The 18,746-nt window shown below is 33.6% G+C and overlaps 1 protein-coding gene and 1 long non-coding RNA gene across 2 annotated transcripts in view; both read right to left on the bottom strand.

Annotated features, from left to right (window-relative positions):
* LOC114577608 (serine-rich adhesin for platelets-like) overlaps nucleotides 1–18,746 on the bottom strand; it is a 169,760-nt gene that overhangs the window by 78,642 nt on the left and 72,372 nt on the right. The gene's annotated exons all lie outside the window — the stretch shown is intronic.
* On the bottom strand, nucleotides 13,428–16,940 carry LOC114577609 (uncharacterized). Its single transcript, XR_003697799.2, has 2 exons — nucleotides 13,733–16,940; nucleotides 13,428–13,665 (listed from the first exon to the last, which is right to left on the bottom strand). It is a non-coding gene; the product is annotated as an uncharacterized LOC114577609 (long non-coding RNA).

Genomic DNA, 18,746 nt, shown 5'->3' with positions numbered 1-18,746 from the left:
AAAAAGTATTAAAGCATATACAGAAAAAAACTTATAATATAGAAAGTAATTAGTTTTCATTAAATATCTTTTAAACTAATGGTTTTTTAGTATATATGCCTTAAGGTTTTTTTATGGAGAATATAGAGATACATCGATTGATGCATTAAAAATTATACGATTCCATTTAAACAAATACAATTAACGTGGATAATTTTTTATGGGTCCACCTACGAAAAAACTGAGGTCACCAGAATGAAGCCCTTTCGAAGCCATTTAACATTTATTCCAAGCATTTTTTAATATTCTGAAGAATAAGCGAGATATTCAAGAAAAAAGGCTAAGATCGAAATTCCCTGAGCGATAGAAAAATTTTTGTCGAAAAATTCGATTTTGTATTAGGAGAACATGATACGATAGGAGGTCTTATATTTTAAATTTTTTTAAATATCTCTTAAACTAATCGTTTTTCGCTATATATGGCCTAATACTTTTTTATAGAGAATACAGAGATGCATCGATTGATGCATTAAAAAATATACCATTACATTTAAGCAAATACAATTGACATTGATAACTTTTTTATGCGTCCACTTACGAAAAAACTGAGGTCATCAGAATGTAGCCCTTTCGAAGCTATTCAACTTTTATTCCAAGCATTTTTTAATATTCTGAAGAATAAGCGAGGTATTCAAGAAAAAAGGCTAAAATCGAAATTCGCTGAGCGATAGAAAAATTTTTGTCCAAAAATTCCACTTTGTATTAGGAGAACATGATACGATAGGAGGTCGATCGAAAAATTTTTCCAAGAAATGACGTCAAATTCTCGGAATCCCTAAAATTCTTGGAAATGGGGCCCGGTTCTTAGAATTTCTAAATTTCTTGGAAATGACGTCAAATTCTTGGAAATTTCCGACTGTTCGAACAATAGAACGATACTTTGGGCCGAAAATTCGATTTTCTACTAGGAGAACATAACTTAACAGGAGTTTTTTCACATTTGTCGTACATTTACCGTATTCCTGCTTACTTTTTTACCATTCCTCTTATCGTAGCCATTTTTTTAGAGCTTTAAAGCATTCTTTTTCCAATTTATACATATATTTACATTTTTACTGCTTGTACGCATATCTCCTCGTACTTTTGGTGCGTTTTTTATCATTTTTATAAATTTTTTAAAAATTCGAAAATACTTTGAGCGCTGTATTTTTATTATTGGGTATGAATCGATTATTTTTAATGACCAATTGCATAAAATAATGCACCCGGTGTCCGGTTAATATTATTTGGTATATCTCGCTTGTTTTTGGAAATATTAAAAAATGTTTCAAACAAAAGTTGAAGCATTTCGTGGGAGGAACATCCGTCCGTTATTTATTTTTATATATAGAAGCGTAAAGGATTTATAAGACTGAATGTTGTTTGTTTAAATAAAAGTGTACACTTTTTAATATTCCAGGTGGTGTATCTTTGCATTCTCTATAAAAAAGTATTAAAGCATATACAGAAAAAAACTTATAATATAGAAAGTAATTAGTTTTCATTAAATATCTTTTAAACTAATGGTTTTTTAGTATATATGCCTTAAGGTTTTTTTATGGAGAATATAGAGATACATCGATTGATGCATTAAAAATTATACGATTCCATTTAAACAAATACAATTAACGTGGATAATTTTTTTATGGGTCCACCTACGAAAAAACTGAGGTCACCAGAATGAAGCCCTTTCGAAGCCATTTAACATTTATTCCAAGCATTTTTTAATATTCTGAAGAATAAGCGAGATATTCAAGAAAAAAGGCTAAGATCGAAATTCGCTGAGCGATAGAAAAATTTTTGTCGAAAAATTCCACTTTGTATTAGGAGAACATGATACGATAGGAGGTCTTATATTTTAAATTTTTTTAAATATCTCTTGAACTAATCGTTTTTCGCTATATATGGCCTAATACTTTTTTATAGAGAATACAGAGATGCATCGATTGATGCATTAAAAAATATACCATTACATTTAAGCAAATACAATTGACATTGATAACTTTTTTATGCGTCCACTTACGAAAAAACTGAGGTCATCAGAATGTAGCCCTTTCGAAGCTATTCAACTTTTATTCCAAGCATTTTTTAATATTCTGAAGAATAAGCGAGATATTCAAAAAAAAAGCTGAGATCGAAATTCGCTGAGCGATAGAAAAATTTTTGTCCAAAAATTCCACTTTGTATTAGGAGAACATGATACGATAGGAGGTCGATCGAAAAATTTTTCCAAGAAATGACGTCAAATTCTCCGAATCCCTAAAATTCTTGGAAATGAGGCCCGGTTCTCAGAATTTCTAAATTTCTTGGAAATGACGTCAAATTCTTGGAAATTTCCGACTGCTCGAACAATAGAACGATACTTTGGGCCGAAAATTCGATTTTCTACTAGGAGAACATAACTTAACAGGAGTTTTTTCACATTTGTCGTACATTTACCGTATTCCTGCTTACTTTTTTACCATTCCTCTTATCGTAGCCATTTTTTTAGAGCTTTAAAGCATTCTTTTTCCAATTTATACATATATTTACATTTTTACTGCTTGTACGCATATCTCCTCGTACTTTTGGTGCGTTTTTATCATTTTTATAAATTTTTTAAAAATTCGAAAATACTTTGAGCGCTGTATTTTTATTATTGGGTATGAATCGATTATTTTTAATGACCAATTGCATAAAATAATGCACCCGGTGTCCGGTTAATATTATTTGGTATATCTCGCTTGTTTTTGGAAATATTAAAAAATGTTTCAAACAAAAGTTGAAGCATTTCGTGGGAGGAACATCCCTCCGTTATTTATTTTTTTATATATAGAAGCGTAAAGGATTTATAAGACTGAATGTTGTTTGTTTAAATAAAAGTGTACACTTTTTAATATTCCAGGTGGTGTATCTTTGCATTCTCTATAAAAAAGTATTAAAGCATATACAGAAAAAAACTTATAATATAGAAAGTAATTAGTTTTCATTAAATATCTTTTAAACTAATGGTTTTAGTATATATGCCTTAAGGTTTTTATGGAGAATATAGAGATACATCGATTGATGCATTAAAAATTATACGATTCCATTTAAACAAATACAATTAACGTGGATAATTTTTTTATGGGTCCACCTACGAAAAAGCTGAGGTCACCAGAATGAAGCCCTTTCGAAGCCATTTAACATTTATTCCAAGCATTTTTTAATATTCTGAAGAATAAGCGAGATATTCAAGAAAAAAGGCTAAGATCGAAATTCCCTGAGCGATAGAAAAATTTTTGTCCAAAAATTCCACTTTGTATTAGGAGAACATGATACGATAGGAGGTCTTATATTTTAAATTTTTTTAAATATCTCTTAAACTAATCGTTTTTCGCTATATATGGCCTAATACTTTTTTATAGAGAATACAGAGATGCATCGATTGATGCATTAAAAAATATACCATTACATTTAAGCAAATACAATTGACATTGATAACTTTTTTATGCGTCCACTTACGAAAAAACTGAGGTCATCAGAATGTAGCCCTTTCGAAGCTATTCAACTTTTATTCCAAGCATTTTTTAATATTCTGAAGAATAAGGGAGGTATTCAAGAAAAAAGGCTGAGATCAAAATTCCCTCAGCGATAGAAAAATTTTTGTCCAAAAATTCCACTTTGTATTAGGAGAACATGATACGATAGGAGGTCGATCGAAAAATTTTTCCAAGAAATGACGTCAAATTCTCCGAATCCCTAAAATTCTTGGAAATGAGGCCCGGTTCTCAGAATTTCTAAATTTCTTGGAAATGACGTCAAATTCTTGGAAATTTCCGACTGCTCGAACAATAGAACGATACTTTGGGCCGAAAATTCGATTTTCTACTAGGAGAACATAACTTAACAGGAGTTTTTTCACATTTGTCGTACATTTACCGTATTCCTGCTTACTTTTTTACCATTCCTCTTATCGTAGCCATTTTTTTAGAGCTTTAAAGCATTCTTTTTCCCAATTTATACATATATTTACATTTTTACTGCTTGTACGCATATCTCCTCGTACTTTTGGTGCGTTTTTTATCATTTTTATAAATTTTTTAAAAATTCGAAAATACTTTGAGCACTGTATTTTTATTATTGGGTATAAATCTATCGTTTTTAATGACCAATTGCATAATATAATGCACCCGGTATCCGATTAATATTATTTGGTATATCTCGCTTGTTTTTGGGAATACTAAAAAATGTTTCAAATAAAAGTTGAAGCATTTCGTGGGAGGAACATCCGTCCGTTATTTATTTTTTTATATATAGAAGCGTAAAGGATTTATAAGACTGAATGTTGTTTGTTTAAATAAAAGTGTACACTTTTTAATATTCCAGGTGGTGTATCTTTGCATTCTCTATAAAAAGTATTAAAGCATATACAGAAAAAACTTATAATATAGAAAGTAATTAGTTTTCATTAAATATCTTTTAAACTAATGGTTTTTACCATTAATGGTCCTATACATTTTTATAAAGAACGTCTGGATACGTAGATTAAAAAATATATATTGTCAATTGAAAGAATAAAGTTTTGCTTGATAACTTTTTTATGGGTCCACCTACGAAAAAACTGATGTCACCAGAATGTAGCCCTTTCGAAGCTATTCAACTTTTATTTCAAGCTTTTTTTAATATTCTGAAGAATAAGCGAGATATTCAAGAAAAAAGGCTAAGATCGAAATTCCCTGAGCGATAGAAAAATTTTTGTCCAAAAATTCCACTTTGTATTAGGAGAACATGATACGATAGGAGGTCGATCGAAAAATTTTTCCGAGAAATGACGTCAAATTCTCGGAATCTCTAAAATTCTTGGAAATGGGGCCCGGTTCTCAGAATTTCTAAATTTCTTGGAAATGACGTCAAATTCTTGGAAATTTCCGACTGTTCGAACAATAGAACGATACTTTGGGCCGAAAATTCGATTTTCTACTAGGAGAACATAACTTAACAGGAGTTTTTTCACATTTGTCGTACATTTACCGTATTCCTGCTTACTTTTTTACCATTCCTCTTATCGTAGCCATTTTTTTAGAGCTTTAAAGCATTCTTTTTCCCAATTTATATATATATTTATATTTTTACTGCTTCTACGCATATCTCCTCGTACTTTTGGTGCATTTTTTATCATTTTTAAAAATTCGAAAATATTTTGAGCACTGTATTTTTATTATTGGGTATAAATCTATCGTTTTTAATGACCAATTGCATAATATAATGCACCCGGTATCCGATTAATATTATTTGGTATATCTCGCTTGTTTTTGGGAATACTAAAAAATGTTTCAAATAAAAGTTGAACCATTTCGCGGGAGGAATATCCCTCCGTTATTTATTTTTTTATATATAGAAGCGTAAAGGATTTATAAGAGTGAATGTTGTTTGCTTAAATAGAAGTGTACATTTTTTAATATTTCAGGTGGTGTATCTTTGCATTCTCTATAAAAAAGTATTAAAGCATATATAGCAAAAAACTTATAGTATAGAAAATAATTAGTTTTCGTTAAATATCTTTTAAACTAATGGTTTTTTACCATTAATGGTCCTATACATTTTTATAAAGAACGTCTGGATACGTAGATTAAAAAATATATATTGTCAATTGAAAGAATAAAGTTTTGCTTGATAACTTTTTTATGGGTCCACCTACGAAAAAACTGATGTCACCAGAATGTAGCCCTTTCGAAGCTATTCAACTTTTATTTCAAGCTTTTTTTAATATTCTGAAGAATAAGCGAGATATTCAAGAAAAAAGGCTAAGGTCGAAATTCCCTGAGCGATAGAAAAATTTTTGTCCAAAAATTCCACTTTGTATTAGGAGAACATGATACGATAGGAGGTCGATCGAAAAATTTTTCCAAGAAATGACGTCAAATTCTCGGAATTTCTAAAATTCTTGGAAATGAGGCCCGGTTCTCAGAATTTCTACATTTCTTGAAATGACGTCAAATTCTTGGAAATTTCCAAATGTTCGAACAATAGAACGATACTTTGGGCCAAAAATTCGATTTTCTACTAGGAAAACATAACTTAACAGGAGTTTTTTCACATTTGTCGTACATTTACCGTATTCCTGCTTACTTTTTTACCATTCCTCTTATCATAGCCATTTTTTTAGAGCTTTAAAGCATTCTTTTTCCAATTTATACATATATTTACATTTTTACTGCTTGTACGCATATCTCCTCGTACTTTTGGTGCGTTTTTTATCATTTTTAAATTTTTTAAAAATACTTTGAGCACTTTATTTTTATTATTGTGTATGAATCAATTATTTTTAATGACCAATTGCATAAAATAATGCACCCGGTGTCCGGTTAATATTATTTGGTATATCTCGCTTGTTTTTGAAATATTAAAAAATGTTTCAAATAAAAGTTGAAGCATTTCGTGGGAGGAACATCCCTCCGTTATTTATTTTTTTATATATAGAAGCGTAAAGGATTTATAAGAGTGAATGTTGTTTGCTTAAATAGAAGTGTACATTTTTTAATATTTCAGGTGGTGTATCTTTGCATTCTCTATAAAAAAGTATTAAAGCATATATAGCAAAAAACTTATAGTATAGAAAATAATTAGTTTTCGTTAAATATCTTTTAAACTAATGGTTTTTTACCATTAATGGTCCTATACATTTTTATAAAGAACGTCTGGATACGTAGATTAAAAAATATATATTGTCAATTGAAAGAATAAAGTTTTGCTTGATAACTTTTTTATGGGTCCACCTACGAAAAAACTGATGTCACCAGAATGTAGCCCTTTCGAAGCTATTCAACTTTTATTTCAAGCTTTTTTTAATATTCTGAAGAATAAGCGAGATATTCAAGAAAAAAGGCTAAGGTCGAAATTCCCTGAGCGATAGAAAAATTTTTGTCCAAAAATTCCACTTTGTATTAGGAGAACATGATACGATAGGAGGTCGATCGAAAAATTTTTCCAAGAAATGACGTCAAATTCTCGGAATTTCTAAAATTCTTGGAAATGAGGTCCGATTCTTAGAATTTCAAAATTTCTTGGAAATGACGTCAAATTCCGAGAATTTTTAAAATTCTTGGAAATTTCCAAATATTCGATCGAACGAAATTTTTGGCCAAAAATTCCACTTTTTATTAGGAGAACATGATACGGTAGGAGGTCGATCGAAATATTTTTCCAAGAAATGACGTCAAATTCTCGGAATTTTTAAAATTCTTGGAAATGACGTCAAATTCTGGGAATTTTTAAATTTCTTGGAAATGACGTCAAATTCTTGGAAATTTCCAAGTGTTGGAAGGAACAAAACATTTGGCCATAAATTCGATTTTGTATTAGGAAAACATAACATGACAGGAGGTCGTCTAAAAAATTTTTCCAAGAATTTTAACAGTTCTTGGAATTTACGTATAATTCTCAGAATTTTTAAAATTCTTGGAAATGACGTTTAATTCTTGGAATTTTCTGTAAACTATATATTGAATGAACGAAATTTTAATCCAATTTCACTTTGTATCAGAATAATATAATTTAAAAGGAATTTTTATATATTTATCTTATACTTACCATTTCTATACTTACCTTTTACCGATATCATTTTTTTTTCATTTTTTAGGATTTTTAAACATTTTTTACTTAAATTTATATACTTACCATTTTCATACTTACTTTTTTTTACCTTCATTTTTTTATCATTTTTTTAAGATTTTAAAATTTTTTTTTTAATTAAATCTATATATTTATATATTATCTTTTATCTTTATATATGTTTAGTTTTATAATAAAATACGCCATTTCTTGTAATATCAAACGTTTCTAATATCGTTTTTTATTTTTGTAATAAAGGAGAGTCTCAATATTTTTGAAGAATGATTTACAATTATTATTATTTTATTTTCGAATAAGAAAGCTTAAAATATTTTTACTTTAATTTTAATCTTTTCTTTTATTGGAGCTTTTTTTCAAATTTTAAAGAAACTTGTAATTAATTATCCGTTCTAACTCTGAAGATTCTATAAAGCTTCGTTTAAAAAATTTCTTACGCCACAAAAATACGATTATATTGAGAATAATCTAACGAATATTAATTTACTCGTTAATAATAACAGTTACATAATAAATAAAAAAAATTATATTTCAAAGTCGTAATTTTCACAATTATAAAAGGAGATATATATACACAATATAAAATGTAAATCTAATATTTAATCGAACCACTACATATCAACTGATTGTGTAAATTCAACTAACGATATGATGACCTTACTGCAACTCGTGATTCAATAAACCAACAACCATTCAAAGATCGTACTTAATCTATATTCCTACCGCGAACAAATTCAAACTTGGCTTTGTAACATTAATTTGTGACGGAGTTAATGTAAATGAATCATCTCGTACGTATGTATATACGCTGCTGTGTCGTAAAGAATTTGTAAATGGATCTTGGAAATTGTATCGAGACTGCCTTGTTCGTCGATAAGTGATTCAGAAATTCCCTTGAATCCATCTCGCAGACATTTAATACCATTTAATCCTTCCTTGGAAGCTACTTAACTCACGCAGTCTACACTCTGCATAAATATTTACCTATGTGTAATACTTTCAGATCGTAAAAAATTTCTTTTCAAATTGCTTCCTTAATAAATATTTTATCTAAAATTCTACGATATATAACCAACCCGTAACAGAATTTCACTATCCATCTTCGACTGATCCATCCACTAATCCACTTTTATAAGAATCTCACGATCCATCTCTCAATGAAATCAGAATTTTGCCATCTATCACCGACCCATAATATATACATATATATATATATATATATATATATATATATAATATATACATATATATATATATATTCCATCAGAATCATCTATCTCATCGCTCTATTCTTAACTCACATTAAAATCTCACGACTCACGTAAGAATTCTACCATTATCGATCTACCATCTACTACACAAACCTCGTCGAAATCCTCCTCCTACCGTTTTCCATCCAGAGAGCACCGAGTCTGATCTATCTCTTAATCAACATTAATCAACATTTAAATCCGTCCACCGATCTATCTCGCGTCGAAATTCCTCAATTAATTCAGAACCTCTCCCATCCTCCTCAACGAATCGAATGTGAAATTCGACGTTTAAAAATCTCTTGCAAGGGGGTGAGCGATAAGAGCGCGCGGGTCGTATATTATACATATATATATATACGTCCGGGGGACGTGCCTGGCAGGCCGAAGTCGGCTCGATTTCTCGGGAAATCGCGGTGCAATTTGGAAAGCGCGCGCGCGCCGCGCGTTTTACGCGTGCGAGACACGTACACGCCGCGGCTCTGCGGCTGCACAATGTCCCCGTGGAGAAACACGCTCGGGCGGCCGGTTACTTACGAGGAAACCGACTCGCCACCCGTCCATCCGAGGTTGTCGCAATGCAGCCGCGATTGCGCCGCGGGTAAACACGTCTAGACATCCGACTTTCACCTCTGTCGCGAGCCGCTGTTGTAACGAGCCTCGGCCATTGCGGGCAGAAGAGCCGAAGGACGGGGCCTGGAATCGGTTATCGCCGAGCTTTCCGCGATTTATGCTTTAACAGAGGAATTGCGGAGACGAGGAGGGAAGGAGGAGGGTTCGATATTTCTACACTTTATATTTCGTGTAAGGGAAACGGTGGCGGGAGAATGTGGCTTAGTAAGAGGAGTCGAAGGAAGAGGTATATGTATAGGTATATGTATGAAGAATTTATTTATATAAATAAATTCGAAGCAATTATTTAACGTCCAAAAATGCAAAAGTGTGTAATATCCGAAATGTTTGTTCATTTGGAGTTTTTTCTTTTTTTCAGATACTTTTACAGTTTTATGGACGTTAGATAAATGATTCTACGAATGACAGATTCTTTTTCAATTTCTTTTTTATTTTCTTAAATAAATACATAAATACATAAATTCAAAGTACACGAATATATAATTAACACTAGAAAAATATGTATATTAAGAATGAACAGCCAAGTGATTATTCGATGGTGATCACTCGATGCACAATTGATACGCCGATGAAGATTTCTTCTAAGGGTTTTTCTTCGTAGAACGATTTAAACGGTGCGTGGTCCGATTTTCTTCCAGCGTTAGTTAGCCACGTTTTTCTTAATTTGCTGACTGACTCCGTGGAGAGGACTGTCGAGGTTTGAGTGGCTACGAAATGAGTTGTGAGAATAGTCTGTTCGGCGTGTTGGTCAATATTTGAAGTGTGACGACGCCTCGTGCATATCTCTTCGCTGAAAATTGCGCGAATCTTCAACTGTTGCCGCGATTTGTTCTATTTTCTCTTTTTTTGTAGACAGCGCCGTTACCTCTGATAAAAAAGAGAGAAGGGTATAACGATCAAAGAAATGAATAAATCTTAATTGTGAGCAAATTTAATCGCGTAACAATAAACTTACTTGATTTTTATTCGTTTCTTAAAATCTCTCTGTCTCTCTCTCTCTCTTTTTCCCCGAGGCGCACACACGTTTCGCCATATTTCAATTTACGGCGTGTGCATTAAACACGATCCGTTCTGTAATCTCGATCGAGTGCCAATTGGTCCGTGAGGATAAATGGAGCGGTGCCACGCTGCGAATGTTTCACGCGCGTTCCATATACAGACACTTATTTTTAGACGAAATCAGTGCAACACCTACGTCAATCAGACGGGTACGGTGCCGGTGTGACAGGAATAAAATTGGTGCGTCCGTCGCTCTAGAAATAAATACGTCTAGACGTCCAACTTTCACTTGGCCGTCATTGACAGGCTTAACCTTCCGCGGTACACTTTTCAAGAACGACGTGTCCGCCGCCGTGGTTTCCGGGGAACCAAGACTTTGATCGATTCGTTCCGTGAAACGAATGTGTCCCTCCTTTTTGAAGAATATGCCTTCGGATATTTGTCTCGAGAATCTGGCGAGACAATTTAACGATTAATACAAGGTTGATTAAAGATCGTATAAGAAAATTAGGAGGAATTCTAGGAGGTGGACGAAGGAAAATTGGTTGGAAATCTATTTTCCGATTTTTTCTTTCGTTGTATAAACGATGTATATCGATGAAACATGCGACGATTAGGAGGATTATTAAATAAAATTTCTAGAGATCGATCTACTTTATTTGGATATATAAATTGATTCTATTCTCAACCTCTATTTATATGTTTGATACTCTGTTATTCAGAGATCCTGCCGACAATTAGATTCATAAAATCATCGTTTATTCCAATCCTTCTTAACGCATTTGTAAGAGGCTACATTATGCGAATAATAAAATATAACTCAGTGTGGACTGAATGAAAAGTTACTCGAAACGTATGTTTCAAGTTATATATTTTTATTCGTCATCTTATCAAACAACGCTCGTAAAATTATCAGCTAAAACAGAAGAATTTCACCAACTAACTAATTGAATGATAAAACATTACTTCGTATCTCTCCATAAAATGGCTTTATTATTGCTTCTTATAACTTTTCATATATATTTCCTCATTACGATTGTAGAATCACTAGACACATTACCAATTATACTACGCAAAATATACTATACATTACCCATAGAAGAATTACGTCGATACAAAACTATCTGTTACCAGCTATTAACAGATAGAAAATTAAACGTAATGTTACTAGAAAAAGAAATCACTAGACGCAATAAAAACACCGGACAATTCTTTCCATCCTGTTCTACCGCCTGCGTGTAACCCTATGCCTATCTCTCCACCATCAGACACGGAGGAACAGGTGGCGCGATGAAAATTGGGGAACGATCGATTTTAAAACGGAAGACGATCGGCCAGGCCGGTTTTGCGGTCAAGGGCTTAATTCTGCGTCCGGATGCCGCGACCGGCGTCGATCGATAATCGCGCCCGTGGCAGGAAAGTCTAAAAAGTAGCGGAACGGGCCGGCGGAAAGACCGCAGACGCGGTCTGCGGTTCTGCTTCGACCGCGTCGGCCTTCTCACGGCTATGCAACGCTCGTCCAACCGGCGAGCATCCCCGACCGCGCGAAAATTCGAGTTAATTTCCCGGCTCGAGCCCCCCGCTCAGCTTAAACGCCCGTAAGAGATTCTTCGTTTCGATGATATCGTTCGACCGCCATTAATGAGAAGGAGGATTTGTAAGATATATATATATATATATATTGTCTGATAGTTTTTTCAATATCAATAGATTTTCCTTTTAAAATGACAAGATATTACTCAGGATTAATATATGTAAATATATTGAGTAGATTATTTATCGGTATGAAAGAATCATATCTATTTTCTTATTACGTTTTATTTCGATATACAAGTATGGAAAATCGTTAACAGTATTTGAATTGTTCTTAGACATAATAATCTTGGCCAACTCTTGTAATGTACTGTTAACTTTTCGATATGCATATTAATATCATAAAGCTTATTCGATCGGACTACGTGTCGGAATGATGATTTAAACGTGATACAAAGAATCGTTGTCACGAATGTTAACAAGATATGCGCTATATTAGTTACTTGAGTGCCGACTCGTTAATTGATCAGTCTGTCTGGGAATTAAAAATGAATATTATTAGAACCATTAAGATTAATAATTATGTATAATTATTTTTAACGTAGCGTATATTAAACGAACTTTATCAAAAATTTCAAAATCGATATTAGAAATATTATAGAAATAATATATTTATACTTACTCCATTCTTTACTGTTCTGTTCGAGCAATTACTCCGTTATTTAAAATCCATTATATTCATAATACCACTACGTTCCAGGATTTGCAAAGGTTGTAAAGTGTTGTTCTAAAATTAGGCCACTTTTTTCTTTAAATTTATCATGTACCGTAATGTCCCTTATCGGTCATCGTTAAGAGAAAAATCACGAGCATGTTAAAATTTCTTATCCCGAACAGCGATCAGAGGCGAAGCTGAAAATTTATTTACCGTAGACGCAATTACACAGCATCATCCGTGTGAGAGGCGCGTATCAATATTTATGAAGCGGGCCGGTAATGAATCCCTTTAAATAAAATTTGTTTGCACACAATGCGTTCACCTTGTTGTGCGGCGATTCTTTTCAGTTCCTGACAAAACGGCCGGAAACACTCGAGGCGGGTAAATGAGTCACCGTTTCTTTTGTCAGTGAAATTAAGCGGAATACGAGTCTGGATAGATTAGAGGGAAACGTGTGAGATGCATATATATATATATATATATATATATATATATATATATATACAAGTGAAAAAATTACATCCTCCTCGAGTTACAATGCGGCACGCATATTCACCCTGTTGTGCTATATTTTATCACAGGATTTTGAAGGATAAATTACGTAAAAAAAACGTAGTTGATTCTCTTCTTAGATAACAGTTCTTGAGACGAGAGATATTAACTCAGTTTTTCCCTCTCGGTGAAAATTCTTTGGATGCATCATTGTTTGGTAAAATGGCTATTAGCATTTTATTCGAGATCTTAGAATAATGCAAGATTACAATGAAGTAGTAATATAAATACAATTTCTTGGAATATTTACAACTGCGATATACTGTTGATAATCTTCACGATTCTAATTACATTTATTTTTATCCTCGACTTGAACTTGACCGATACTCCCTCGATTAAAGTTGAAAATTAAAAATATATCAGGACAAAATCCTGAAACAAACTTAATATAAATATCTTCCTTTTCCTTTAAAAAAAAAAAAAAAAAGGAGAAAACTACCATAAAATAAACATCAACAGCGAAACGGATAAATCTGCTCGTAAGGGGGAAATGGAGCCGGTACCAGGCGCCGAAAATCGATAAAATCCAGCCAATAATTCCAAGCGAAAACCCAAAGAAACAACCTCCGTCGAGCAAGTGATTAAATAAACCTTTCACGAGAGCGCGAAAAGTTGCCCCGATCCTCCTCCTCCTCCTCCTCCTCCCCTCCTGTTTCGAGACCGATACGGTTGAATTCTTAACGCGCGTAATCTCCGCGCCAGCCTCCTCCTATCGCTTATCGTGGCTTTTAGCCCAGGGACCAGGGACGTAAATTTCCGTCGGACAGGGCCCCGGCGAATCGCGAACTCGTCTGGCCGAGTTCCGGTGCGCCAACCACGCCCGTGTTAGACACGAGGAAACCCCCTCCCCGCCTCGTTTCAGCCGCGAATCTTTCATGGGGAGAGGGGGGGAGTTGAAAAATTCGACGCCCGACGAGGGTCGATCCTTGCACACCCCTTGGAGACGGCCACGGCCGAATAACCTAATTTCTGCCACCCTCGATGATCGATCATCGTTGGCCTGTCCGACGTTTGCTCGCGTGGGAGAGTGGTGGATTTAGATGTGGGTGTAAGGGAGATGGCGGGCAGTTTTGGCGTGGCTCGATCGGAGGGTTCGGTGGAGAATGTATATTCTCCACCGTTGAAGCGTGAGGAGTGATTTTATAGGGAATTATTATCTCGTTGCTCCTTTTATTTTTCTTTTCCTTTGATTCGATTTTTGCGGAAATGTAGAATAAGGTAGAAGAGAGATAAAAAATGGTGAAAGTATTAAGTTCAATTTATAAGATTTTGTTTTATCCGTCGACAAATCGTCGGTTTTAATTGTTAATCAAGTTTGAAACTATTTAAAGTATTTATATTTTTGTTAATTTTTGAATAAATATATTTTTAAACCGAGTTATGAGAGAATGAAATTTTGTTAAAGATATTATAGATCTAGATCTATAATATAGCCACGTTATTTCAAATTTTATAAAACTATCCCTCTTCTTTCAGAAATATTAAATTTCAGCAATTTGATGAAATAATTCAATAATTAAAAGATTAGAGAAAAATTTTTAATTTAGAATTTAAAAAAAAAAATATAAAAATTTGATATATTGAGATATACCATCATGGAAATATCAATGATAATTCGTTGTTTATTTATATTTCAACGCACGATTGATTAATATTCATGAGATGCAGATTGCACATCAGTTTTCGTTAGAAGAACACTTCTGATTACACAACGAATGCTTAGAATCACAATCTTTTGTAATAACAAATGCAAATCTTTTTCTGTCTGGTTTTCTTTAATCTTGCAATGCGTCTTTTAACTTCAATAAACGATTTTCTCATTTGTATAATTTTAACATGGAACGATAACGATGAGTAAAAATTGACTATGATAACTCGATGTAAAAATAATGATAGTCAAAATAATGTATGATACAATAAAGAAATTGATAAAGTTACAGGAAGAGATTTAATAGAAGAAAGAAATTAAATCTTGGGAAGATTCTGAGTCTCGATATAAAATTTAAAAATTTGAATGCAAATCTATATTCAATCTAATTCGATCAAAAATTCACTTTACCTTAAAAAATTGTCATAGAAAATATCAGTGAGTCGCCAGTAAGTTTCCACAGGGACAACTGAAAATATTTTTCATTCTTCCAAGAGAAAGAAATCGTGAAAATAACAAGAAACGAACGACGGATGTCGAGTCGTCGATAAAACCTGGCTTCGACAAACACGTCCACGTAATTCTCTATCTAATCGGGGCTAGTCATTTATGCAAACTAGTTTTCAGAGCACGTTCCGCATTTCTATCGTCTGCAACGACCATTTTTTTTCTCCCAACATTTTTTTATCGACGTTATAACATGCTCGTTCGCCAACTCGATAAGAGATACACGATTCATCGAGTAGCACCGGTTCTTTATTAAACTACGTAGTTGATGTAAGTCAAAACTATCCGATGAGTTGCTTGATAAACCAGGTCATTCTATCGCATAAAAAAAACTTGTTTAAAAACAATAAAGACTAACTTTATCGCTTGTACTATATTTTTTTATTATAATAATAACCTTAACCGATTTTTTTTATACAAAATAAAATTTATACGTCGAAACAACTTCACTACTTGTCAAACAAGTATATATAACTCCTAAGATCATTAACTCTCTTACTGCAGTTAATTTTTAAAACAATTGATATCTAATCTCGTTTATAATTCATACGTCAAAACTATTCATTTCTATTACCATAAAGAATCAGAGATAAAAGCAAAATTCACGATCAAAGCAATTCCTGAAAAAAACGTATGCACTATCCAATTGAACAATTAATTGATCCACTTGAAAATAACTCTCACAGAGCTTGAAAAAAAAAACTCAAACTCTTAAAAATCTTAAACCTATTCAAACTACGTCAAAGAAAAAATTACATAAAAGTAAACCCTCTCCTATGATAAGAATCTCAAATCACTTCACAAACCCATTCAAATACGTCTCTACTAACGGGCGCAAAAAACCGACAATCGATTGGAGAAAACCCGTCTCCTCTTAAAGGGAGGGCAGTCGACTCGGATTAAGACGCGTCCACCGGCATTCCCCGCGTTTCTCTCCACGAAAGAAACCCGTAGCCGCGTGAATTCCACGAAGATCCCCGAGAAATCCCTCCGTATATCCCCGAGGAAAGGGGAGGAATTCGACGGGTGCTGACAAAGGAAACGCTCGTTGGGATCGTCTTATCGGCTGCTCGTTATCCAGACGTACGAGGACGAAAAGTCTTGGAAGGAAGAAATCCGGGAGGGAGGAAACCTTTCGAGGTGGATTCTTCCTCTCCTTCTTCTTTTCCTTCTTTTTCTTCTACGGATGGATCTTTTACGCGACGATGCCGAGGGATAATCGTTGACACGTGTAGAATCGAGTGTGTTACAATAAATTGGATATGCTTGTGCGTCTATATGTGTATACGACATTGATGGAAATTAGAGAGATACAAAAGTATCATTTTTATATTATTTGATCATATTTTGTCTATACATTTTGTATTGTTTAATAATATTTTTATGCGTATCTGTAATTGAGACGCCTTGGAGAATAGGAGAGTATGCCGTATTTTGAGGAAAATATTTTTCAAAGGAATGATTTTCTATTTTATAAAATAATTGATACACGTATGGCTACTTTTCTTTGACCCTTCAATTATGATAAAATGAATGAAACTTAAAATATGTGTATCATTGGAAAATAAAGATATATTGCAAATATATTGTATTACATTTGTTGTATATACATCAAAAAATTAAAAAATTAATTTTCCTATAAAACCTTTGCAACCTAAAACCTTAAAAAATAATCCATAAACGCGTGGAATTGCGTAAGTGGAACATACGCACAATACGAGCGGGGCTACAAACCGAAAAGGAAACAGAGAGAGAGAAAGAAATGGTGTGTATCTAAAGGGTGAGGGGTTCTGTCGTTGGGTCAGGGTCGACGCGTAAGCGAGAAAATCGAGAGGGAAATCTGGCTGTTGCCAGTCGATACATCCGACATGGTCCTATCCCATATTACACACGGGGTGGGGGATGTTTGCTACAACCCATTCACAAACCATTATGAAATATTCCGTGTCGGTTAATACCAGCCCTGCAATGTGTGATCAAACAATGGGGTAGGAAAAGTTTCCATCCCAAAAGAAACTTTTCAAGTCTTGTTGTTCGATAAATAAAAATTCGAATTCGAATTCTCTTTATATATTTTGGATAATAGTAACCTAACAATTTTCAAAAACTTAATATAAAAAAGAATAAAAATTCTTTTTTACAGATGCATATACGAGATGCTACTCCTTTTTAAGAGTTTCAAATTAACGTGTTTTATTATTTTCATTATTGAAAATTAAGCTAATACTATCGCTCTAAATACTCGTATTTATATGCATATCACGTTCTATATTAACCCTTTAACAATTTTATCCACCATACCATTCATTTTAAACAAACTGAAAATTATACTCGTGCATAATAATCGAAACCTTACCATTTAGCCTATTATTACAAAAGGACAGTTATCGCGTCCGATATTAAGGGAAAGGGAAAAATATCGACGTCAATTTCACGTGCGCGTGTCGAGCCATCCCCCTCGTGGCCGTCAAAACCACCCCCGAGAGACCCGAGCTCAGGGTTCGATTGCTCGACACTCGCACAATCGGCCGGCTCGAGACCTTGGACAATGGGGAGGGTTGCAATCGGTGTACACACACCCCCTCGCGCCAGACATTTCGACGGCTGACCGGCGGAAAGAGCCGCGGCGGTAATTGAATCGGCGCGGACTTTATTTCGCGCCTCGAAATTGTCCTTGCGCCCAACGATACTTCGTTAACCGTCCCAGAGAGCTGGATTCGGGCTTTTTTCCGGTGGAAAGGAAACTTGTATCGTAACGTGAAATGAGAAGGAGGGAAATGAGGGAGCTAGCGATGGGATCGAGCGCGTCGAAATTACGTTTGAATTTGATTGAACGAGATCTCGAGTTTCTTTTTCAGTGCTTTGATTACTCCCCGTGATTGGATCCTTTTGAAACAAGTAGATTAACGTTAGTAATGGAAGTTTTGTAAGATGCGAGTTTAATTTAAGGCAAGAAATTTACCTTTATGTTGGTAAATTTTATAAACGGATAAGATTGTTCTGTTATCCAACGTGAAATTGTTAAAATTCTCAAAGTCCGTTAATAAACGAACGTTCACACTCTTTTTGATTATACTTATAAACATACTTAAAAATACTTCTGAAGGAAATTCAATCTCGAGATTCAAAAAATCATGCTTATATTAATTCCTAAACTTTACAGATTGCGAAAAATTTTCTTCCAAAATCTATAAAGTTTAAATTAAATTTATAACTAAATCAATAGAAAAGAGCCATGATGTCGTTCGATCGAAAAGATTAGTCACGCATCGCTGTCAATGACAGAGGATAAAATATC

This window comes from Apis cerana, linkage group LG10 (assembly GCF_029169275.1).
Source record: "Apis cerana isolate GH-2021 linkage group LG10, AcerK_1.0, whole genome shotgun sequence".
Lineage (NCBI taxonomy): Eukaryota > Metazoa > Arthropoda > Insecta > Hymenoptera > Apidae > Apis > Apis cerana.
Note: the sequence above shows the minus strand (reverse complement) of the source record. Positions and strands in the feature narration are given on the sequence as shown.